General features: G+C 33.2%; 1 long non-coding RNA gene across 1 annotated transcript in view; it reads left to right on the top strand.

The window, feature by feature from the left end:
• LOC120354891 overlaps positions 1-27,982 on the top strand; it is an 87,323-nt gene that overhangs the window by 47,169 nt on the left and 12,172 nt on the right. Inside the window, exon 3 of the long non-coding RNA XR_005573280.1 lies at positions 129-253. This is a non-coding gene — a long non-coding RNA (uncharacterized LOC120354891). The remainder of the gene's footprint in view (positions 1-128; positions 254-27,982) is intronic.

Below are 27,982 nucleotides of genomic sequence, written 5' to 3'. Positions count from 1 at the left end.
AGCGAGCCACGTGGAAGCGGAGAGACGGTATTTGGGGGATTAAACTGGCATCGCTGGTTTCCATTGTTGAGACAGTACCTTTATCAGAGGTCTCCACAATCAGCTTACTCAGTGCCTACTTTTTGCAGGATGGCTGAGTTGATGGGCTTGTGGTCTGCTGAGAGCTTCCTACGCAGAGAGAGAGAGAGAGAGAGCTTCCCACTTCCACCCTTCGCGGTTGAGGGATGAATGAGCATGTCCAAACCTCATCAAGGTATTCTACTTATTTCAATCATGAATCATGAGAAGCAACCATAAATTGATACCTTTCAAAGATCAGACATCTCTAGAATCTCTTATTTAGGAGACTGTTTTGTAGAGTTTAGTGAGGTCCACGTCATTTATTTTTTTATTTATCATTTAAAATCAACTTAATGACAAAGAAACAGTCCAAAACTTCTTTTCATCCCAATTTCGTGAAATAGATTGTCCAAATAAAGGTTATGTGCGACTTTCTAATTCTTCGCTAATTTCCACATTGAAACAAAACACAAACACTTGAAACAATTATTAATTTTGAATTTAGAAAGATTAAGATCCGAATTGATAGCAAAATTCCTTCTACTTATTAGCACTCAAAACTGTAAAATAAATATCAATTTGAAATATTTTGTTCCGAAAATTAAAACAATCTTCTCCACTAGGAGCACAGCTGTAATTAATGTTATAATGGCAGTATTTGATTTAACACTAGTGTGGAAAGCATAATGGTTCAATTGAATAAAAGCTAGCAATTGCTTAGTCTAATTAGTAATTAGTAATTCTTAGTAGTTTTCAAGACTCTACAATTAAAGGTGGCTGGTACTAGCTATAGTGAGGTCCACGTTATAATGGAAATATTTGATTAGCATTGGTGTTGCTATCCTTGTCTATCATTCGACAAAACAAATAACGCTATCCTTTTCTAGCTCCATTGCTAGATCGGTTTTTAAAAACGTAGCAAAATAGTTGAGCAGCAAATTATTTTATCTGAATTATGAAAATTCATTATAATATCATCATAGAGAAACAATAGCTATTGTTTCTCTATGATATCATTGAAAATTATATTCTTTCGACGAATAAAATATAATTGATCATTTATATTCCAGTTACAACACAGCAAATTACAGAATAGAATAAAGCGTAGAATAAATTCTGTTGATTGAGATATAAATTTATATAGATAATTATAATTCTGTTGATTTAATGAAGAAGATTTCTAATAAAAAATACAACAGGAACAATTTAAATAATCAGGCGTTTATAAACTGGAATGTAGTAATTGTGAAAAATTTTACATTGGTCAAACACGTAGATGTTTTCAAAAAAGGTTCAATGAACATATTCAGGCTTTAAATTCAAAAAATACTACTCAAAAATCAGCGTTTGCTGAGCATCTAATTGAGAATAATCATAATTATATCAATATAAATTCTGATATGAAAATATTAAGCATTGATAGTGAAAGTAATAAATTGAATGTAAAAGAAGAATTTTATATCTATAAAACTGCAAAATTGAATAGGAATAATTTAATAAATATAATCAAATTAGACTTAAATAATCCTATTCTTGATAAGATTAAAAGTGAATAAATAAAATTTAAAATTTTAAAATATAAATTTAAATTTAATAACTTTTACCATAAATAATTAGTTATATGAATTTAAACATATGTGCGTTTTATATCAATTAGCAAACAGTTATTGAATTTTATTTTATTTTAGAACCTAAAGATGGTGTAAACCGAAACTAGTTGTTCAATTATTTTAAAGTTTTTCGAAGAATAAAAGGGTGCTATAAGATTTATTTTGTTTTACTATTGTATTTTAATATAACTTTAAAGTGAAAAAACACTCACATTGTTTGGTGTGGCGACGACCGTTTCGTGCTGGTGTTGCACATTCTCAAGCCAAACAGAAACTCTGTTTCGAAGTTTCTATATAGATTATGTTGATTTATTGGGTCGATTGAATAAAAACTAGAATCTAGTGATTAGCTACTAGTCATTGGTCCTAGCTATACAAATAAAATTATACAACAGTGAATTTTGTGTCATTTGCAACTCTAATGTAATATAAATTTCACAGCTGACTCGAATCCTATCATTTGCTTGAAAACTACTCAGAAATAGCAATTGCTGGCTTCTATTCAATCAACTTATTGAGATATTAAATTGTGTGGATTGTCGGGTCGAATAAAGTCGAAGGTTGGAATATAAGTTTTTCCCAAGTGTTGTAAAAGCAGAAAAAGGAAGACATCAGAATACTGAAGTTGAGCTTCTTCAACATAAAGTTTATTATTCTATATTCATTAGCATTGTTTATCTCAACTCTAAAAAGTAGGCCTATTCATCGGGGGATTTTATCGTGAAGAAATTCAGACTGTTCTCTCTCGAACTTGATTTCAGAAACTTTTGTTGGGTGTTGTCAGAACGTGGAGCGGAGCTTGTCGAAGAATGTAAGATGTAACAGCGTTGTTTCCACCTTCCCCCCTCCACCACCACACACAACACAATCGCTCCAAGCAATGGAAATTGTGAAAGGGAATTGTGGGATCTTCCTTTTCTCTCCGTCTTATGAGCTGTACACTAGCTTGTCAGTCATGTCTCTTCCCAAGCTAATCCTAAAAAAGAGCTTCCGAAAAAAATCGTCTACAGATCTGAATAAGTATCACAGTCAAGATTTCATTCACTTTGATTTGATTCCAAGTCAGACTACCTCTTCACTTTGAATTTCTCTCTGGGAAAATTACTCTCGAGATAAATCTGAAAAAAGACGAGATTCGTGAATAAGAACAGCTTTCAATAGACAGTTGATCGATCTCTGGTTCTAATTCTTGTCTCTCAGTTGAGTTCTATTGTTCGCTTATTTCAAAATCAACACTGTTATTTGTTTTCAAGAGATCCTGGACATCGATTGTCTTGAATAGCATTCATTTCAATGAGCTTTTCTATTCGGAATCTCTGATGGAGCTTTCAAAGATCACCGTTTTAACAATATTGAATTCACCCTACTGCATTTAACGTTTTGAAGTTACTGGTTGTGTGATTCTCATATTCATTTATCAATCATGGATAGCAGTACATATCATATCAACAATCGTCATACAAAAGACTTGAAAATATATCAAATTAAATCAGAAATCAGTAGCATATAATTGTAAGAACCTTTATCAAGACACGTGTACACATTCAAGACTTATAAAATCAATAACAGAGATTTTCATCCTTCAACATCAAAGAGACTTTGGTAACTATAAAGAGACTTTTCTATTAGCCATTTTTTTCAATCCTGCTTTGAATTTTGTGGATAGACTGGAATCTCGTATCATTATTTTAGGAAGCAGTTAAGAGTTTTGAACTTTATAACGAGATACTTGCAATAATTTTGCAATATATTATTAGCTATGAATATTATATTTATATTAATATACCGAGTGAGTCATAATATGACTCACATACTGGCACATTATGTATGGGGACCCTTCAATAAGTTGGAGACTGTAGCAGATATGATACTGTAACTTTCAGGATAAGTTATTGGTCAAATACTTTACCTTTTGGCGTACAACTGAATTTCGATCCCTCATAAGGGGGTGACTTAGGTGTTGTAACTCGAATATTTTAAAATATATGTAAACACCCATTGCGTTATACAGCATAATTTTGAAGGCCTTTTTGAAACAAGAAAGATGGCATCGATAAAAATAATGTTCTATGATACTTTTATCCAAAATGGCGACTGATTGATCAATTATTTCTTTGAAAACTAAAAGTTCAATCAGCCGCCATTTTGGATAAAAGTATCATGAAACATTTTCATTGATGTCATCTTTCTTGTTCTAAAAAGGCCTTTAAAATTATGCTGTATAACACAATTGGTGTTTACATATATTTTAAAATATTAGAGTTACATCTCCTCATTTCTTTAAAAACTAAAACTTCAATCAGCCACCATTTTGGATTCAAGTATCATAGAACATTTTTATTGAAGCCATCTTCTTTATCTTGAAAAGGCATTTAAAATGATGTATAACACAATGGTGTTAACATTTAAAATATTCGGGTTACAACCCCTAAGTCACCTCCTTATGAGGGCTTGAAATTCAGTTTCACGTCAAAGGGTAGAGTATTCGACCAATAACTTATCCTGAAAGTTACAGTTATATATCTACAAAAGTCTCCAATTTATTGAAGGGTTCCCACACACATGACCCACTCTGTATCTTACTATAATCATTATCAGTACATTGAAACACAATATAATTTATCAAGTACCATTTTATTCCATCACAACACAACCAGTTTCAAATCTTGAATGGTACTTTTGTGTTTCAGTAGCTTTAAAAAGGTAAGTGATTTTTATCGTAAGATTACGTAGGCATTTATTCCCTTCTCTTTCCAAATATTATAAAGTTTTTTTCTAAATTTCAATACGAATTTTAGTCAGTCATTTCATACTTTTCCTTACAACCCTAAACTAGAATGCCAACTGTGATTGACATTATATGTTATGAAAACGTCATGAGAAGAGCTCTCCGATAGATATTTCATACACTATTTTGATGATTGACGTCTGTTAATACATCGTAGTTTGGAATGGATCTAGTAGCCATCATCTTAGATATTACATGTTATCAATAGTCCAGAAACCGATCTATTAGTACTATTAAATTTTATAAAACTTTAAAGTGAAAAAGCACTCACATTCTTTGATGTGGCGACGTCCGTTTTGTGCTGGTATCGCACATTTTCAAGCCAAACAGCAAATCAAAGAATGTGAGTGCTTTTTCATTTTAAAGTTTTATAAAATTTAATATTAATAATAATAGTGGAAACAAGATGGATAACCAACAACAACGATCTATTAGTGTTGGTATATTATCTATTAGACCTATAGATTCGATAAGTAGGAATATTTTCATCCATATTCTTTCATCGGAAAAATGAACTCGTTACAAACGAAAAAATATTTGTTTGTCTATGATTCTGTATTCATTTGAAATTCTCATCTAGGAACTGAATATTATGTCACTCCCAAAGTTTAGTAGCATTTTTCACTAGCAGATGGCGTGAGCATCCATATTTTCTACTCTCAACTATCCTCTACAGAAAGCAGAGAATCGGCAACACTGACTCCTATCGTGACTCTATTGCCATTATAACGTGTACTTCACTTTAGCATGATGGGTAAGAGAAGTTTTTCAAGAGAAAATAAGTTTCGCTTTTGATATCATGGAGGTTTGTGATAAACGTTTATTATAAAGTCATTGAATTTTTTTGGTGCATAAATTATAATTCATTGTTTCACACAAGAAAGAATAGTTGATAATAAGTTATACCAGTATCAGCTTGATAAGGCAGAAAATCGGCAACGCTGTCTTATCTTACTCCACTGCCATTACAACGAAGGCCTTACTACAGCATGATGAGTTTTTTTAAAGGAAAGAAGTTTTGCATTTAATATTAAGGAGGTTTGTAATTAATAGCGATCACAAATCCCAGCGTAAGTTGATGTGAAGGCAAATTATGCCGACTTCCTCCTCAAATCCTCTTTAATCCATGTTAGTTCACAAAGCACCAATATAAAATATATGTTTTGTGTAATTTCAAATTTCAAATTCATTTATTTGTCATAAAATAATACAGATTCAGCGTTTTGTGTAATAAATATGTAAAGTAAATTGTGCAGAATCTATATAATTATATAAAAGCGAAATGGTACTCACTCACTGACTGACTGACTGACTCACTCGCAGAACTAAAAATCTACCGGACCAAAAACGTTCAAATTTGGTAGGTAGGTTCAGTTGGCCCTTTAGAGCCGCACTAAGAAAACTTTTGGCGATATTTTAACTCTAAGGGTGGTTTTTAAGGGTTTAAATTTCGTCTTTTAGCATGTATATTTTTCTTATTCCAATATCTTAAAATTATAATTGAAATTTCCATACCATATGTTAATATAGAACTATAATCTAGAGAGAGTACCTCTTCGAAACAGTTGTTCTGGTAACTACATTAAAAATTTTGTCAGGTTGGCATTAAGTTGAGTTGACTTTGTTAGGTTGGCACCAAGTTGAAGATTGAAATGCATTTATCCAGGACCTCCTAAATACCAATTTATCCAGTACCTCCTAAATACCTATTTAGGAGGTCCTGATTTATCGCGGAAAAATTGATTGGGTACTGCTACTTCAATCAGAGCTATTCCTGGGAATATTATATTACTAGTCGTCAGGCTCGCTTCGCTCGCCATATCCGTTTAGCCAGACGTTTAGTCTGGACCCCCGACTGGGTAGTCCTAACATATGATAAAAATATGACATAACATTTCAAATTTGGTAGGTGTGTTCAGTTGGCCCTTTAGAGGCGCAATAAGAACGGATTTGGAAAAATTTCCAAAGATACGCCCAAAATCTGCGTTTTTCAGCGTTTTCTCAGCTTTATCGAGAACAAATGAACAGAAAATGTTCAAATTTACTACAGAAGCTCAGCTGGGGTGCAATAATGTTGTGTTAGAAGGAATTTGAAATAACGCCAAAGATACGCCCAAAATCTGCGTTTTTTACGATTTCTCAGCTTTATCGAGAACAAATGAACAGAAAATGTTCAAATTTACTACAGAAGCTCAGCTGGGGTGCAATAATGTTGTGTTAGGAGGAATTGGAAATAACGCCAAAGATACGCCCAAAATTAGCGTTTTCTCAGCTTTTCTGCGTTTCCTCACCTTTTTCAATAATTGATGGAAATATATTTTTGAAAAATCAGTACACAGGTTTATCTGAGGTGGAAGAATTTTGTTCGCCAAAGATACGCCAATATAATAACAGGTGTTTTTCGAGATCAAATTGACATAATAAGTTCAAATTCGGTACAGAGGTTCCGCTGAGGTCTACATGCAGGCGAGCGAAGTGAGCCCGCTGATCTCATTTTTGGACAATCCAGTCGGGGGTCCAGAATTCGATACAGAGGTTCCGCTGAGGTCTACATGCAGGCAAGCGAAGCGAGCCCGCTGATCTATTTTTGGACGATCCAGTCGGGGGTCGCAGCCCCTTGGCTAGACGGATATGGCGAGCGAAGCGAGCCTGACGGCTAGTGGATAAATATCGGCCAAGCGGAGTTTGAAACTGTCAGAATCCCTTGTAAATAATATTAATACTTCCCATTGATAATTAATATTCAACCAAAGATGAAGCTTTCAAGTGAATCTAGTAGTAATCCGATAACCTACTAGAAGGGCACTATGAGTATGTGTATATATGTATATATGAATATGTGTTGTATATTATATATGTGTTGGGGGGTGCACAGCCCCTCATACCTTCCTTTGTTCCGGTCTGGCTTCTGGCTCAATTCCAGAACATCATTTGGTCTCGGAGAACATGAACACTTTACTAGAGATCGATACCGTCTCTCGTCCCCCGCTGCTTTCATAAATGGAACTATTTCAACTTTCGTTATTTCACATAAGGTGCGGCCTAGAGCATATTTTATAAATCAAAATTTTCATATTCACTGGTAAATTTCAAAAGACTTGTTACTTTTTCTGTTTTTCTAGCGAATGTCAATGGGCCATATGAATAAAAACTGAGCATATGCTCATGAGCATGAGCATGGAGCATAAGGTTTTGCTCATGAGCATTAGGTAGTAGCATAAGCATTTGCTCATTTCTATATGAATAAGTGAAGCTTATGCTTCTGAACTCTGGAGCAAATGCTCACGTATTTTAACGATTTTTCATCAGCTGATGCGTTTTACTTTGTTTTTATAGTGAAAGGTTTGAATGTGTGTGGTATGATAATCACATGGAGTTTAAAGTTTGCTCTGGTTTAACGTTCTTAAATTACAACAATGTGCTACTCACTTAAGCACTAAATATGCAAGTAGGAGACACCGCTTGTGTTTGGAAGTCTGCTCTGTTCTCTGTCTATGAATTGAGTTTTAGGTTACTTGAGTTCTGAATTTTGAAATACTAGCGTGAAGAAAGTCATCTCTATAATAATCTTCAGCATAATCTTATAATCTCAATAGCCTTCTTATAATCGTCCACACTCTCATCTTCTTAAATGCCTATCTCCTATTTTGTGATGGCTATCTTTGTATCCGATAGGTATCTTTCTTATTTATTTTTTTGTAGGAATAATGATATATCATTATTGAATCTAAAAAGAGTTTTATAGTTCTCAACTATTGGTTGTGATCGTATCTGGTATAGTTTCCTCTCCCTCACACGAATTAGTTGAGCCATTTTACTATGAGCAAAAGGTGAAAAGCTGCTCTAGAATAGACTCACCTTTTTTGAAGCATTTGCTCCAAAGTTTGCTCCAGTTTATTCATACAATTTTGAGCATAAGCTTATACTTTTGCTTTTTGTGTAGTTGAGAAGTTGATACTGTGGTAATTATTCATATTGAATAAAAATACTAAGAAATTGTAAAATACCACAGACTTATTGAAAGTTAGAAAGACCGGTTTCGGTTGTTACACCATTGTCAATTTCTGATAAACTAAAACTAAATACAAGAGCAGCAGAACTTATACTAGAAGGCGAGTAGTGCTATTGGTCAAGGACATGAACGCCTGCCATTGGCTCAGCTAGACAGTCTCCTCCCACTTAACGGTGTCATAAACTGGCTGCTTAAGCAACAGACTCGCCATGATAACAAAATTTACTTTCAGTACAAAATAAGAACCAATAAAACAAGTAAAAGATAATAAAACAAATATGTAAAAAGAAAAACTATTGACTAATGTATGTTTACAATGTTATGATAAAACTAAATTCGTAGTGTTGTATTAGTTGAATTAAACCTGGTCATTTAAACTATATTGGGAATTTTGTCCTTAATTACTCTTGTTATTTCTAAAGCCTCTAGAATATTCAAAGATCTGCCTGTGTTATTAACATGCAGAAAATCAACATTCTCTTCAACTTTTACTTTTGAGCAAATACTCAAACTATTTTTTTAATGAGCATGAACAGAAAGGTTTGCTCACGTTTATACATAGAAAATGAAACATGTGCTCTATATTTTAGTAGTATAAGCAAATGCTCAACTTCATTCATATGGCCCATTGTCTTTCTATAAAGTTAAAGTCAAAATCTGTCCTGTTACCAAGGATTTTATAAAAAACATCAGTGACTTTCACCTGTCATCTGTAATCTATAATAGAGGAAAGAATCGGCTTATTATCCCGTTTGTACGGGATAGGAAATTAATGAATGACGTCTGAACTTCGCAACTGATTAACTTGAAATTTCTCTTATAGATTCTTAATTTACCGAGGATGGTTATAGGCCTATTCAAAATTCTTCAAGATTTCAGTAGGTCAGGTCAGTTTGTCAAGTTTATTTTTTACCTGCTAGTTATTGATACACCGTTTGCATGCCACAGTACAATTACAAAGTTAACAGTGGCGGATATTGGCCCTGACTATTGAAACCAGCCATATAGGTCATGTCTCATATTGTTTTGATTGCTATATTGTGTTGCTACTACATAAAGTACTTGTTACGTTTAGGAACATTATGTTTTTATAGTGACTAAATTCTTATTTTTGAAGTACATCACGTATTTTCATGATGAAATGATATTCCTCAACCCTCAATAATATGTTACTAGATAATCTATCATTTCATGATTCACTTCCAAAAATTCCGTTCCACATGAAATAGTAAGCATATGGTAAAGCATCAGTTTTGTACCCTTTTCAATTTGTGTTAATCCTTGTCACTTTTCACCAGCCCTTATAACCGGTTATAATAAAAGTAACCGAATATTATAGAGGATACCACCAGTTGAGCGTCACTAATAATTTCATGAAAATCAAAGGTGAAAGGAAAAGATTTTGATATTAACTACTTGAAAAGACTGGTGACGTTTGCTAAAAAAAACTGTAAAAGTAACAAGTCTGTTGAAATTTACCAGTGAATATGCAACTTGTGACTTTTTGAAACGTACACTGGACGGAAATTTCAGTTTCTCGCTCAAATACTCTCTTCATTTCAAGTCATCTTGTTGTTAATGAGAATGAAGGATACGATTTGGACAAACTTTGGCTAAGTCTACCAGGTGAAAATACATGCAAAATATTACCAGAAAGTTATAGTGAGGTTGAGGTCCATGTTATAATGGCAGTATTTGATATAACATTGGTGTTGTTATCCTTATCTATCATTCGACAAACCACATAACGGTATCCTTTACTATCTTTGCGATTCGTTTTTTAGCAATGTAGAAATAAAATTAGTTAAGAAATTATTTATTCCTTTAAAGGAAGTGTTCCAATATTGCAAATAATTGAATTTAAACAAAATTAGCAATGTGAGGGATAATATTTTGGAGTTATTTTACAATATCACAAAAATCTTAATGATTGATATTACATAATATTTCTTGGTTGGAACGTTTTACCCTCATCCATGTTTGCCATTTCTATCTCTCTCAGTCTCTCTCCATCTGTCTCCTTCTACTGACACGTCTCAACGGTTATTTAGTGTGTTGAGGGAAGGCAACTGCACTCCCTTCTCTCTTCATTCGCCTTTGTTCTGAGAGCGAAAAAATCAAAGAAGGAAAGAATGTAGAAGCTGAATAGAATTGATGGTAATTCAGTGCAAGACGGGATGGTTAAGACTTGGCAATCATGAAGCGTGAGACATGGGAGATGGGAGATGGGAGATGGGAGATGGGAGATGGGAGATGGGAGATGGGAGATGGGCGATGGAACTCACGGTTTCAAGCCTTCATACAAAACCTGTCTTTCTAATGCAAAACAGAGGATGACCCACTTTCGAGCCCATGAATAATGGTTGATTTCAATCCAGTATAATTCGAATCTTTTCAGAAACATGCATTAGAATTTACCCAATTGAGACTCCATGAAACCCACCGACTATACTGGAATTGCAAAATACATTTATCATATTTTTTCTCTCAATTTTGTTGAATCATTTCAAATCAATTTTGTTGAAACCTGGAAAATTTTCCTTTAAGGGGGTTCAAATAAGTCAAGTTTCCTTAAATTCAGGGTTTTCGACGTCTGTTTAAGAAGTATGTATTTGCAACTTTGAGTCAAGCTTACAAGAACGGAAACTTGAATTTACTCTATCAAGTTTTGTTGATGTTGAACATGTTTGACATTTGTATTCGACTTGAATCTTTAAAACCTACAAGTAGGAAAATGACATAAAAATAGTTGACAGTCAATGTAGAATGTATGAAAACAATTAATAGCGTCATCTGCTTTGTCGAATGATGGACAAGGAAAACACTAATGATGATCAACTACTGCGTGGGCCTCACTATAAAATACTACGACTTTTGGTCGAGAAATCGCTTTCCTTCCAGCTATTTTTGGCGGCATCAGAAACTATTAGGAATATTCAGTGGCGGAATTTATGCTGAAATTTCAGATAGAAATTCAACCTGAGCCGAAGTCATAGGAGGGTGGAGCCCCGACAGACAGTTTTGGCGAGCGAAACGAGCCTGCCGACTAGTGTTCATGTACGGTAGAGTAGAAAAAAGGTTTCCCAAATGAAAATATGGGTGAACTTTGGAGTCCGAAGAGGAATAAATTTTGCTCGAGTTTTGGATAAAAGCTCTCCATTGTGCTCCCCACAAGTATAGTAAAGAAAGGTCATTTTTTAAAACTTCCTTTCCGCCGCTCTTGACAAGAGGCCCTACAATGGCTGAGCGGGAATATTTTGAGTTGTGAAGTTGGTAGTTGCAGCGTCCGAATAGAACCGACCTAGTGAGAAGAGCGTTCTTATTTCATCGCTTATTCCGTAATCAGCTTCGGAGCTTCACCAGTGTTCTTCAATGATCTTGTGTTAACTTTCAGTTAAATACTTGGTTTCTTCAGAAGATCTTCAATGCGGAGTGGTAAGTCACTTTTTCCATTGAGTTTTCCAGTTATCCGCTTTCCTCCTACTTGAGATCAGTTTTGCACTCCTTGTAGGGCATGCTGCATCCTTCAGTCTGCGATCGGGAAAGTCGACCTCCGTAGATCTTTTTGCTGAATCAGCAAGAACTTCTCAACTCTGTTACAGATTTGCAAAATTATCGACACTGTTGAAACTGATTTTCTCCCGATTGCCTGACTGCATGATCCTAAACTTTTTAAATTTTTGGGAAACTATCTTTACTTATTCTCACAAAATACGTCTTAGATGAGCGTGAGAATAATGTGTATTGAGTGGACAAATTCATAATAAAAACTTAATTAGTATCTTAGAAAATTCAAATTGATAAATTACTAATTATTATTTTCATTTTTTATCTAGCCTTTGGGGATAGATCATACACTAGTACTTGGTACTCTTAAGATTGCGTCGATATTTACTCATTTTTACAGTCTAGATTTCAAGTCTTCCTAATCTAGTTATCATAAATTATAGCCCTACTTATTATTTATGTTTAGCAACGATCAGTGTTTAATTAATGAATTTTAAGAATCTATTACTTCAATCTATTTGTTTCAATTTCCTTCCTTAGTTTTCCACCATCTGATTTATTCTCCCAACTACAGTGAACTTTATTCTAATTTCCACGAGAAACTGTATTTTAAATATTTCTTGAAAATCCAAAATAGGGAGAAGTCTATGGTAAAAGTTTATTGAAAGAAATCTTGAGAATAGTCGAAAGATTCCAAATAATAGTTCCAACGTGTACCCCCCACTTCTACGTTGTTTGTTAGCTCATAAAACCAATGATTCTCATCTTCGATACTTTCTACTCCACCCAAATAAATTTAGACCTAGAGTAAATAATTCCATTTTCGATTTTAATGATTTTATTAGTTGTAATAGATCATAGAGGTCATATTGGAGATTATTTTTTTACCATGTAATGACCAAAATTTTCCATTAGAAGAATTCTATCTTATGGAGCCTACGCAGTTCTATATTATTGATCTGAAAATATAAACAGTTTTTTGTATTGACATGGATTCTAAATTGCCTCGTTCTTCAGTCTTAGAAAGATTTTTATTGGAAGAGAAATAGAGAATTGAGTTATTCTGAAACTAGTTATATAAACGTAAAATTGTGTACTTGTTTAAGGCGGAATTCATATTTTTAGAATAAAATGATGAAATACACTTTTTACTTTTAGACATTTAGAGCTTAATTCATGAAAAAAAAAACAAAAACAATGTTACATCTCTTTGCACACAACGTTTGTGTATCGGTAATGAATTCTGTGACAATGAAAGTGAATTTCATTCATTTATTTATTTATTTACAAAAAATACATACATACAGGTATGGCAACAACAGGCATCATAGCCCAAAACTGTTCCCGATTTTTGGATTTCAAAATGATATTATTTATTTTATTTCATTTAACTATTTATTTATTTCATTTTGGCCTGATATTTCCTATACCATCAACTCCTAAAGTGAGGTTCACGTAATAATGACAGTATTTGATTAACATTGTTGCTATCCTTGTCTATCATTCGACAAAGCAGATAGCGCTAACATTTTATAGCTCCGCAACATTGCCAGATCGTGTTTCAACGATGTAGAAATATTATTAATCAACAAAATATTCTTGACGAAAAAAGTATTATTGATTATTTTGAAGACGAATGAACAGTTGATATTACATGAGATATACCGATATCATCTATCCTCTATAGAAGGGAGAGACAAGGCAGAGAATCGGCAAAGCTCTTTTATATTTCCCCACTGCTTACATCTCCACTGAATCGATTGATTGATTGATTGATTGATTGAGTACTTTATTTATGTAGATTAGAATATAATATACTGGCTTATACACTTTTATACAATAGCTTACAATACAGCAAAATTATAGATGAATTGACATAATATAGACTAAGGAAATAATTATTGAACTGTATATGATATGAAAAAGCAATTTGTAATATAATAACTATAGATAATTATATTGTTATGCATCTACATAAATTGGCGGAGCTTTGGACATATCAATGTCCATTCTTCGGAAAGAATATTCGTATCCTTCCCACTAACTCTCTACCAAAACGTTAATTTAATTGATTAAACTAAGGATCTATTTATGAATGGAAATATTGTAAAAGTTTTAATTAATATGATAAGAGAAGAATAAGCATTAAGGACTGCTATAACTGCTATCCATTTATCAATAATCAATACTTTCTTTTACCTTGATTGAATGCGCTTGGTTCTACTTATTTTATTCGTTTTTTTATACCAAATACTGTAATAAAGACTGAAATAAAGACCATTATATGAGACAGTCATGAGTCTTTCAAGTTTGCATCATTAGTGATGTCATCGATTTTGATCATAAAAGGTGAATGGACCTACTGTTTCCAGCTCTCAACACTGTAATGTGAAATAGGCTACTTTTAAAAACTATTTTATGCTCTGGGAACTATCTTTATTGTATAGTGAGGTCCACGTTATACTGGCTGTATTTGATTTACATTGATGTTGTTTTCCTTGCCTATCATTCGTCGAAGCAGATAGTGATATCCTTTTTTAGCTCCATACCATAGCAAGACCGTACTTCGACAATGTTTAATTGATTAAGAAAATGGATAATCTCAATATTATGGAAATTTATTATTGAATCATTTCAAAAAGTATGTATAGGCTATTTCTCAACGAATAGAATGTGATTGGTTATTTTAGAAAAGAATAAAAAGTAAATATTTAATCACATATCCCGGTATCAGCAATCCTTAGAATGCAGTGACAAGGTTGAGAATCTGTAACACTGTTCTCCTATCTTTCTCAACTGTCATTATAACGTGGATTTCACGATAAGATATTGTTTCTTCTGCATCATACTCTGTTACTGTTACTGTTGTTTTTATATCAACATTTCTCTTTTTTTGTTTCAAGATTGAACAGTTAACATTTTACATCAGAAATACCGGTATCTGCTATCCTCTATAGAGGATACAACACTGTTCTCATATCTTTTTCCACTGCCATTATAACGTGAACCCCACTATAGGCGTACTCTGTGCAAGTAGCAATTGAATAACATACATTTTCATCACACTCTACAATTGCCAGGCAAATGCTGTTATCTGTTTATTCAACTACAAGATTTTGGAGTATGAGATATCAGATAGAATGTTTGACATGCATTTATCACTAATTGCTCGGTCGTTGTAGAATGTTAGATAAAAGTAATTATTTCACAAAACTTCCACTATCTAATCTTTCCCTTCTGGTTAGTAGGATTTCCGCTCCATTACCATTTATTATGAGAATCGTTTTTCGAGTTATGAAAGCCCTATACCAAACCACGAGTTACAGATTAACTGAAAGTTGAACAATTTTACAGTTTCTTCATAGTTTGGATTCTCCTGATTATTTGTGATTGATTTTAGAATTATATTATGTTCTGAAAATGTTCTTTGCTTGTTTTGAATTGTAAATTGGAGTGTGTAATTGAAAAATGTAAATGTGACACATAACCTAGCTGCATTTCTGGACTGTTGTATGAATGAGAATTGGAACCGTTTTGGGTGTAAGCCTGTGGTACTCTTCTGAAAGCTGTTTAATTCCGAATGATTGAATTTAAAAAAAAGTTACTAAGAATAAGTCCCGTTTTCAAAACTCTCATCTAGAGCTGCGTACACACTTTTATGTGCCACGAACACTTTTAGGTGCCTTTCATTGGCTGATACTTGTATTATTATAACTTTATATGTACACATACAGTAAGATACACATCTATGAATATAATAAAAGAAAGATTCACAAGGAATCTTATGTTGACAGTGCCAAATATTACATTGATGTTATTGCTACACTCAAGCTACAATCAATGTCTATTTATATTGTATACTCTTGTAATTATATTGTAAAAATATGTATTTGTGATTTTTGGCAATAAATTCAATTCAAAAGAATCAGCTATCAAATGTACAGGATAGGGAATACACGAATGACACATCATCAAGTCTGAACTACTGAACTGAAAATTTTGCATATAGATTCTTTATTTACCGAGGATGGTTATGGACCTATTTAAAATTCAAGATTTCAGTAAGTCAAATTTTTAGTTTGTCAAATTTTTAACTAGACCATTGCAGATCACTGATAACTTGCTAGTCACTTATAATATTAAAAACAGATCACAGAATTGGAGGATATTGAAGTGTTTGTTGTTTTCGATAATGATTACTTGAAAGTACCTGAATCTCAAGCCAGTAAATACATTGCACACACATTATAATAATTATACAATCAATATATTATACATAATATTATGCTGTAACTATGGGAGTACTGGACTGTTGAAATAAAACTTCCATTTCAAAATTATGAATCACGTGAGTTCATTGAGAACTATCAGCATCTAAATCAAGTATTCTGGAATCCAAGAATTGTTGATTTTTGAACATTTTGAAAATCAGGAGACTGTCACTAATTTTTCACAAAACATGGCTAGAAAATTGCTTCACGTTTTTTGTAAAATAGTTCTGTGTTCATCAGAAGCTGTTACAGCTTTCGAATCTTAGCACATTGTTAAATTGTAAATGAGCTTCACTCAAACCATGACTGGCTGTACATTGTTGGCCTTCAGAACACCAGATGTGACCCCAAGCGAACGAAACCCCGATTTTTTGTAAGGATTTGTAGAAGAAAGTGAGAGCTTATCCCTCCGTTCTAACCCATGGTATACAACTGAAGAATCTTCTTTGTTGTTCTCATCTCTTCAGTTCAATTATTATCATCTGCTTGATCGTCAGTATATCCTGACCCCTCTTTCAATTCTATGGATATTTTTCAATACAATGTGGAGCATTGGTTGAAGGTCTATAGTAACTCAGATCTGTAAGGTCTATATAGGAATTTTGGTCGAAGATCTATAAAATCTATAAGAAGGTCTATTGTACAAACCTTTCTATTATCAATGAATGGGAATGAAAGACGAATGACGTTATACAAGACAGTCTTTCGATTACATATTTTTCATCCATCATCAATATTCAAGTTAATATTTATTTTTAAACGTTCAGGTATTGTTGTTCATTCAATCACTCACCCACTAAAACTGAAGAGCTACTAAAAAAAATTTCAAGACACAACCATTAAACAATGCTATTATCACAATCAAAATCGTTGTTTTGGAATACTTAACTTCCCTTCAATTTTTAGGTGAAAAAATACCTCCCAGGAAGTTTATGCTGATTCCTATTTAGAGTGATAACCATAAGCACAAATTATAAATTTCATCCGACTCGAGACCCATAGAAAGTTTTTGTAGTATCACTGAGCTGAGCTGAAGTTTTTGTAGAACTCCGGGAAGTTTAAAGAAGTTTGGTGTTGATTAAAGTTCACAAAAATTGCAATCGGAAAAATCACAGTTTCTTAATTCTATTTGAAAGATTGAACCAAGAAAGTTTCATCTGAGCATCTCGTCTCTTCTCATTTATTATTCAATAATTTATTTTTTTTCTTTGTAAGTTTTCCAGCGAGATATTTTCAGTTGCATTTAATTCCAGCTGCTGAAAAATGCAAGCTGCTTTCTCTGCAGTCACATTTTCATTGCGGGGAAATTCATGATTTATCTTGTTGGGAAGATTCTGTAAGTTTTGTTGATGTACACTGAACTTCTTACTTTGCTCTCGACAAAAAAAAAGATTGGATTAGAGTTATCCTACTTATGACCATTTATCGTTCTAAATTCTACGTTCTAATTCATCTTTATCTGATATTATTCATTCCTATTAACTTACTGTGTTGTTGTAAATGTGATATTGTGATAGATATCGTACTAATGGTATATTAAATGAAATGGACTCGACATTACCACTGATTTACTGGAACAATTTGAGATAATAGTTTCAATTATTACACCATTATCGATCTATAGGTATCTAGCAGCAGAATGGTGTGGGTGAAGCTCTACGATTGGCCATTAGCTGTTGCCCAATGAAGGTTGAGCTTTACTGTCATTGGTCGAGGCTAGACACGCCCAAGTATTCCAAATATGGTGATTGGAATCAAAAAATCTAAGAATAAACATAATTACATACTTTTGAGGTTATGAGAACATATTCAAGTAAACTTGACTTCATGTTTCAAAATCGCCCATTCATCTCAAACATAAAAAAAACTTCACTAATATAAATTTTTAGTTAGTGTATTTGATATTATATCATGATGTGATTCATCAGAGATTGAAATAAACCTTAATTTTTAGTTCTATAGGTTTTATTTGATATTATTCCATGTTGTGATTCATCAGAGATTGAAAAAAACTAAACCAATTGATGAGATCAATATCCTTCTATCAACTATCATATCTTCTTATATCATCATTTCATATTTTCGAAAGAAACCTCAACTTATCTCAATGGCATTGATTGATTCCATTCATGTCCTAGTTATTGAAAGAGTTTCAATTATAACTGGCCATTTGAATCAATATTGAAACCGATGGTATCAATTCAACCATTAATTAAAAATGTATGACCACTTTATCTTGCGAAGCTGTCAAATTCAACCTGAATTTCGAGCGACTGTAACTGCTTGATAAGCTTTTGGATTTCCTCACTCAAATATTTCCACAATATTATTTCTGTTTCTCTCTCTTCAATAATGGAATGTGTTGGATTTTTCAATCATCACTGTAACCGATAACAGATGAGGAGGAAAGGCTTGACCATAAAGAGACCATCTGGCCTGGGTTCATGACACATAACAGATGACTCCTTCATATGCGACGAAAGCATTCGCTTTTTTATTCACATCATTCTTTCAAGATTATTCTATCTCTCTCGAAAGAAACTTTGTCTTCTCTTAAATCTTCAAACTCACAATATGTTTCTTACTTATCCCAACTACTCTCTTACACCGAAGATTCTATTTTCTCACATAAATTTCATTTGTTATTAGTTAAAAAATAATTCTATTGTTAGATATTGAATAAATAATACTCTTCATATCAACCAACCTTCTTTATTTTTAATACATTCAAGACTAGACTGTTATTAATGTTCTGGTAACTAGAGTATTGAAATCATATGGTAATAAATATCATCTGTAACATCTCCCAGTTTAAGACTTTATATTAGTCACATATATTATCCTATATTTCCCTTTTTATTTTTCGTATATGAATTGTGTTTCTTCACTGAACACCGCCATTATTGTTTCTAACCAGGAAGTAACGTGGTTGTCCTACCGACTGCGCCATGTTAGATATTGAATAAATAATACTCTTCATGTCAACCAACCATCTTTACTTTAAAACATTCAAGACTAGACTGTTATTAAGGTTCTGGTAACTAAAGTATTGAAATCATATGATAATGATAAATATCATCTGTAACACCATAAATAGTCTCCTATTATTAAAAAACTTTTTTATCTAAAATACAATAACAACTAGCTTCGAAATGTAGAATTCATTATCAAGTTTTTCTTAAAATATATCTGATTTATATTAATAATGAGATTCTATTACTCTTGGAACTTTATTCTATAAAAAAGGAATATAAGGCAATCTGTTCTAGAGGCAAGCCACTCTAAACTATAATAGTGAAGCCCACGTTATAATGGCAGTAGAGAGAGATAGAAGAACAGCGTTGTCGATTCTCTGCCTTGCCACTGCCTTCTATAGGATAGATGATAACGGTATATCAGAGGTAATAATAATATTGAATGACCTGTCTGGCTCAGGTCTGGTGTCAGAGTTTTCAGGTCGCAACTGATCAATTTCAGGGCCTCTGACATGACCTAACGACTGCTAATCAGTTGTTTTATTAACAGTTTATTCTTGTTTGAAATATTCGATCATATTTTATTCATCAAGAAAATATATTTTTAATCATCATATATATAGTGAGGTCTTATTCGTCAGGAATATATACTTCCTAATGATTGAATGATACATTTTTATTATTGAGCTTGAATATTTTTATAGTTGATTACATTTATATATTATTGTTAACCTATCTAGCAACGTTGCGGAGCTAGAAAACGATAGCCCTATCTGCTTTGTCGAATGATAGACAAGGATAACAAGACCAATGTTGAATACTGCCATTATATCGTGTATTTCACAATAAACCTAACTGTAGATACTCAACTTGGAGTTCTCATACTGTTTTGAGTAAATACGCAATTTCGAGTATAGTATATCTTCACCATCGTGTTATTATTTTGAATAGGTTTAGAAAATCGTTCTTAAAGATGAAAAATCACATCTACTCAAATGGTGTCTACAATAAAATGGTTATCATTGAACGTCTTTGAATTGAAAATAGGGCACCAGATTGCGGAAGGTAGTTTCCGGTGGGTATTACATCAGCATTCACTTTATATATATATTTTTTTTTTCTGAATCTATATAAATCGTCGTCAAGCTTCAACCCAGGTGTTCTTTCGTCAATTGACTTGGTTAGGCCAGGAGTCTGAGCTCTAAGCCATTGGAATCTTGGAGTCTGTTATAGTATTGGCACAGTGCACGATCTCCCTCCAGCTCCCCTTCTGTTCACTGAGCCAAAAGGACAAAATAGAAGAGGGAACGAATGAGCGAGTGAAATAGAGTGAAAGAGAGAATGAGTGAGGGAGCAAGAGAGTAGAGTAAGCGAGTGGGTAAAGTGAGGAGCGTGAGAATGACGCTCACATTCTGCCTTTCTCCTGTTCATCTCCCCTTTCTGGCACTGGCAGCCGCAGGGCAGGGGTTCTATAGAAGGGCGAAAAACAACTTTTACAAAGAATACATTGAAATCAGTGTTGAAACTGTTGGGGATCAGACATTATACTAGAATAAAGGCTCGTCTGGTGAGTTTGCCACCCTTCTTATTTCCTGGTTATCCACTTTCCCAAATCTGCACCAATTTTTTACTATTTTTCATCAATTTCCACTTCCACAGGAACTACTGTTCACGCTCCAAGCTATAATGGCAGTGAAGAAAGATAGGAAAACAGCTTTGCCGATTCCTGCCTTCTGTTCACTTGCTCCCCCATCCTTCTAACTGATCCAACATTCGAAAATAATCTAGATATTGTGAGGTCCACGTTAGTGGAGAAGATAGGACAACATCATTGACAATTCTCTGCCTTCTATAGTGGATAGCTGATTCCGGTACATCTGATGTAATATTTACTGTTCATTCTTGTTTAAAATAATCAATTACATTCTATTCGACAAGAAAATATATTTCTCAATGACTTAATAATAAATTTTCACAATTGAAATTGAATATTCAGTTCATTAATCTCTTTTCTGTATAGGGCTACTTTTATAGAAATAGAAAGAAAAATAGAAATCTTAGTACCCTTTTTTGAAATATATAATCACAACATGTTTCGGACATTGATGCCATTTTCAAGTGATATGGAATAAATAAATAAATACTGCTAAAAGATTCTTATTTTGATCATATGTTAGTGTATACATATGATTTTATGAACTAAAACTATAAACTGTGGATTTAAATTCGCATGATTCTATCAAAAATAGGGTTATTGGTGTCTAATTGGATTAAGTTTATTATTCTATCTCTGTTTAATTTTGCCGCTTTATAAATATGAAATTCTTCTTTATTTTTTTTTAAATTCAAATTCCAATATGAAAGTAGTAAATTATGGTAATAAAAGTGGTAAACTAAATGTTGAAGAAGAATTTCATATTTATAAAGCGGCAAAATTAAACAGAGATAAAATAATAAACTTAATCCAATTAGACACCAATAACCCTATTTTTGATAGAATCATGCGAATTTAAATCCACAGTTTATAGTTTTAGTTCATAAAATCATATGTATACACTAACATATGATCAAAATAAGAATCTTTTAGCAGTATTTATTTATTTATTCCATATCACTTGAAAATGGCATCAATGTCCGAAACATGTTGTGATTTCTATTTTTCTTTCTATCAGTTCATTAATTATATCTCTAAATCGTTAAAAATTGATCTGGCAATGTTGGAGAGGTAGGAAAGGATGGCGCTGTCTGCTCTGTCGAATGATAAACAAGGATAGCAACACCAATGTTAATCAAATACTGCTATTATAATGTGGACCTCACTGTACAGTGAATTTTGCCCGATCTCACAAGACGAACTTACATCAATGTATTCATAATTCCATGCAGATAGAATTTCAAGAATCAACAATATAATTTGAGCATTGAGCACGTACCGTACGGTACTTACAGCGTAAAACCAGTTTATTGCTAGTCGTCATTCCTTTATTATTGTATTAATATTAAAAAGATGAGTGAACCCAGAGAATGTAATTCTACATTCATTACATTCTTCATTATTTTTACTTTCCTTGCCCTATTACTTTAGGTAAGGAAAGTATTGCTTTCCAAAAAAAATTAAGGTACCCTAATTTCAAGTTTTCTATACGTTTCAAGGTCCCCTGAGTCCAAAAACATAATTTTTGGATGTTGGTCTGTGTGTGTGTGTATGTGTGTATGTCTGTGAACTCGATAACTCCATTCCTAATTAACGGATTGACTTGAAATTTTAAACTTAAGGTCCTCATACCATGAGGATCTGACAATAAGAAATTCAATAAAATTGAATTCAAAATGGCGGAAAAATTGGCGGATAATTACTAAAAAACCATGTTTTTCACAGTTTTCTCGAAAACGGCTCTAACGATTTTCTTCAAATTTATACCATGGATAAGCCCTATCAACTGAAATGAGTCTCATTTCTGGGAAAATTTCAGGAGCTCCGTAATATTCTTGAGAAAAATGGCGGATAATGACTAAAAAGCCATGTTATTCTTGGTTTTCTCGTAAACGGCTCTAACGATTTTCTTCAAATTTATACCATGGATAGCTATTTATAAGCCCTATCAACTGACACGAGTCTCATTTCTGGGAAAATTGCAGGAGCTCCGTAATATTCTTGAGAAAAATGGCGGATGATTACTAAAAAACCATGTTTTCCACGATTTTCTCAAAAATAACTTGACCGATTTTTTTCAAATTCATACCCTGTATAGTTATTTATCAGCTCTATCAACTGGCATGAGTCTTCTGTCTGGGAAACTAATGGCGGGTCCACCCCATCCTTGAGAAATAAACTTAGTAACCTCCTTCTCGTGCATGAGGTTGGTAGGTAGCGCAGTTCATAAAAAGAACACAAAGTCGAGTTATTTCATCTGTAGAACAGCTGTTTTGAACGACTTAAAAAAATGACGACTGAAAAAATCATCGAATTTCACAGTTTACACAAAGGAAAAAGTGCTCTGAAAACATTTATATATATAAACATATTATACAGAAGTCTGATCGTAGTTTCAAATATGAGCAAGGAAAGTTGTGTGAGTGTACCACACCAGATTTTTCATTATTAGAAGTAATATTACATTCTATATCCTCTGAGGGAATCTCGCCTGATTTTTACTTTCCTTGACCTATTACCATAGGTAAGGAAAGTATTGCTTTCCAAAAAAATTAAGGTACCCTAATTTCATGTTTTCTATACGTTTCAAGGTCCCCTGAGTCCAAAAACATGATTTTTGGGTGTTGGTCTGTGTGTGTGTGTGTGTGTGTGTGTGTGTGTGTGTGTGTGTGTGTGTGTGTGTGTGTGTGTGTCTGTGAACACGGTAACTCCATTCCTAATTAACCGATTGACTTGAAATTTTAAACTTAAGGTCCTTATACCATGAGGATCCGACAATAAGTAATTCAATAAAATTCAATTCAAAATGGCGGATGATGACTAAAAAACCATGTTTTTCACGGTATTCTCGAAAACGGCTCTTACGATTTTCTTCTAATTATACCTTAGATAGCTATTTATAAGCCCTATCAACTGACATGAGCCTCATTTCTGGGAAAATTGCAGAAGCTCCGTAATATTCCTGAGAAGGATGAATTTTGTTAAATTTCTATCACGATTTTCTCAATAATGACTTGACCGATTTTTTCCAAATTCGTACCCTGTATAGTTATATATCAGCTCTATTAACTGGCATGAGTCTCCTCCCTGAGAAACTAACAGGGGGTCCACCCCATCCCTAAGAAATTTACTTTGTAGCCTCCTTCTCGAGCGTGAGGTAGGTAGGTAGAGCAGTTTATTCAAAAGAACACATGTCGATATTTTATTTGTAGAACAGCTGTTTCCACAACTTTTTAAAAATCCTCTAATTTCATAATTCAAACAAAGGAAAATGTACTCTGAAAACAATAACAATAGTATAATCGTAGTTTTAATTATTTAACCGCCAATCGGCATAATGTTATTCCCCTAAACTATCCTCGTTTAAGAATGAGGCTTATAGATCAATGAGCAAGGAAAGTTGTGTGAGTGTACCACACCAGATTTTTTATATTTTTCAGTCGATATGTTCCTCGGTAGCTATTCCAATGTGAGATGATTTAAAGCACGTTCGGATAAAGTTAAACCGGAAATCATGCGGAAATCTTTGAAAACTCAGACCACTTAACCGCAGATAAACTGGGCTCTAACCGGAGTTAAGGAGAATAGAAACTGAAACTTATTTTATGTTAGAAACTACAAAATTATAGAAGAAGGAGCTATGACTATCAAGTATCACGATGATATTCATTCTTATAAGAGCTCTTAAAAGTGGAGTCATGTGTTGGTTGGTAGACATATACAGTATAACAGGCACAACACTTAAACTTTTCAATCTTATTCGTTAAAATTTTCTTCAATGTTTGAATAATGAACTTTCATAATCAAGTTTAAAAATTTTGTTTTTTATGTTTCTACATTGTTAAAAGGGTTCTGGCAACGTGGCGGAGCTAGAAAATGATAGCACTATCTCCTTTGTCGAATGATAGACAATGTTAATCAAATTCTGCCATTATAACTTGGACTTCACTATAGTTAGTGATAGCACAGAAGAAAGAAATGTTCATTACTTTGTGGTGCTAGCCACCTTTATTCATTTTTATTCATTTATTTAAGTGACAAACAACACCGATATGAAAACATTGGTAGATGAAATACTAAGGCTGATACTAATAATAGCATTAGTAACAAAATACTTATGTTATTTTTCTTTCCAAATTCAGGCGATAACACGTACAGTTCAAAAAATATGTTAGGCTTCTTAAAATTTATTAATTATAACCTGACGATGGTGTAAACACTGAAACTAGTTGTTATAATTTGTATTCTTAATCTATTATTCTATTAATTTCAAAGGGTACTATGATCCTATTTTATAAAGGTTAGGCACCCTTCACTTGTCCAATTTTCGATGTAAACACAACATATGAACATAAAGTTTTGATTTTATGTAGATTAAATAACGAAATCGCTTTTAATAAGAGCTAAAATAGCTACAAAATATTGAGCTAATTTGAAAAGCTTTGATCCAGAAACAAAAATTAACTTATTCAGCCGAGTCTTGAAAATAGCTAAAAATCAACAATTTCTAGCTTCATTTCAATCGACCCATGTTAATATCAATTTTTATTCCGAATTAAAAGTATTGAAACTCGACTGGAAACACTCATGTGTTTAATAGAGAGAACAGCGTAGAAAAACCTAATTTTTAATAGAGATGGGGTGAGTTGCAGATGGATAGAAAGAAAGAGAGATTTATGAGGATAAGAGAGAGAGAGAGAGTGAGTGAGTGAGTGACAGAAATGAATGTTAATAGGAGTGGAACAAATTTATCGTGAGGCTATGCGAGTGCGTAGTTAGGAGTTGGGATTAAATAATGGACGCCACAGTCGGAAATTCTACACATGATATTCGGAGAACTGAAATGAAATTACATACGTGAAGCTAGAGAAGACTGTCTTCGGGAATTTGACGACGAATTATGGAACATACTGAATACATTAAAATGACTCGGCAACTCCATATTTGTCCCTTATACATCCCGAATCCAGTGACACGGTTTTGCATTCAAAAAGCATTTGACTGTCTTAGATGGAGTTTCGTTCGTTTGAAATAGTGAATACTCAAGTAGGTAGGCTATGTTAAGAAATTCTAATAGGAATATATATCTTTTACTAATAAAATAAGGTGAATATTATCACTTAAATTTCAAGCTTGAGTGGGAACCCTAATCTTACTCTACTTATTTTCTCAATCCTAAAAACAAAGTTCAGTGGGAGTTTCGTTAATTCTTCCCTAAACATAATCAACCACATGTCGGTCCATTAATTCCTCAAACATTCAGTGAATTCAGTAAATAATCTTAGACTCTAAGGGCTGGTTTCCGAGCTCGGGATTTGGCTAAGTTCTAGACTTTAAACAGCTGGAGTCAGAAAATTGGCTTTCCGGAACGGGGCGTAGTCGCAGTCATTGTCATAGTCACGTGTGAATTAAATTTCGAAAAACTAGAAAATTGAACACAAAATAAAATAGTGTAGAGTTTCAGAATTTTGAATTATTCAGGAATGTTTCATTTCGTCAAGGAAAAACGTTTCTAATTATAGAGAAAGAGTTTTTTTGCTGTTACTATTACTGCGACTACACCCCGTTTTGGAAAGTCAATTTTCTGACTCCAGCTGTTTAAAGTCTAGAACTTACCTAAATCCCGAGCTGGGAAACTAGCCCTAAAATTGGGAATAATATCCCCTTCGAACATTTTCTTCTTTGAATCAAAAACAATTTTGAAGTTGAAACACTCACTTCTCGTCAACGACGTTTCGACTAGTTATTGTTCATCTTTAGATTATTTTCTAGTTCAACAGTTCAACAAGGATGTCTCTTTTTGAGAGAGAATGTACATTTTTTACTGTTTTTTCTTCATATTCAGTTTTCTCAGTGTGGAAAACATTTTCAGGAACTTAGATAATAAACATGTGGCTCTTGTAAATCAGTGATTTGTTCACCATATTGTCTTGTTACGACCTGGAAATTTTGAGGAAAATTTATTCTTTACTAGTGTTGAAAATACCCTTGGCCAGGTTGAATGTCACCGTGGATCATATCTTTGTCTGTTTTTTGGCCTTGTGTAGCCTATTTACATACCTCTTTATCTTACCCCAGCCTGACTCATCATAGACTTGTTCTTGAGGAAGTGGTATGTTAATTTCTCAAGATTGAGGAAGGAAGAAATTGATAACCTTCAACTGTGACCCGATTGTATTCAAAGTGTGCTCTACAATCCTTCTTCAATTTTGTCCATTTGTTCGAGTCTTTTCTAATATATTCTAGAATATTCTTTGTCCTTATGCAAGATACATGTCTGGTGAAACCAAAATAGACTACAGAACAAGACTGTTACAAATCTCTCCTATACCAATATTGACTATTCAATTTATCTTATCTATCTTTCATGCAAAAGTTGAGATATATTATAGAGACTTGACTGTGTGTTTCCCCAAGCTGTCTGTTCTGTTAGTAACTGTCCTAAGCTCAGTAAAATTCCAGTATCGTTATATTTGCATTTGCATAATACTGGTAGGGAGTTTTAATACTAATTTTTATAATTTTATACTTGTTTTTTATTAGTTTTAATACTAATTTTTATAATTCCTCAACTATTTTTACTTTCCTTGCCCTATTACTATAGGTAAGGAAAGTATTGCTTTCCAAAAAAAATTAAGGTACCCTAATTTCATGTTTTCTATACGTTTCAAGGTCTCCTGAGTCCAAAAACATGATTTTTGGGTGTTGGTCTGTATGTGTGTGTGTGTGTTGTGTGTGTGTGTGTGTGTGTGTGTGTGTGTGTCTGTGAACACGATAACTCCATTCCTAATTAACTGATTGAATTTTAAACTTAAGGTGATAGTACGATGAGGATCCGACAATGAGAAATTCAAAAAAATTAAATTCAAAATGGCGGATAATGGCTAAAAACCATGTTTTTCACGGTGCCGCCAATCGGCATAATGTTACTCTGCTAAATTACCCTCGTTAAAGAGGCTTATAAATCAATAAGCAAGGAAAGTTGTGTGAGTGTACCACACCAGATTTTTCTATGATATCATACTAAATTATTACCCCTATCGTTAAGTATTCGTTTATTCACTTAAATAAGACAAAATAAAACCATTCATAAAGGGTACTGAGA

Source organism: Nilaparvata lugens, chromosome X, assembly GCF_014356525.2.
Source record: "Nilaparvata lugens isolate BPH chromosome X, ASM1435652v1, whole genome shotgun sequence".
Lineage (NCBI taxonomy): Eukaryota > Metazoa > Arthropoda > Insecta > Hemiptera > Delphacidae > Nilaparvata > Nilaparvata lugens.
Note: the sequence above shows the minus strand (reverse complement) of the source record. Positions and strands in the feature narration are given on the sequence as shown.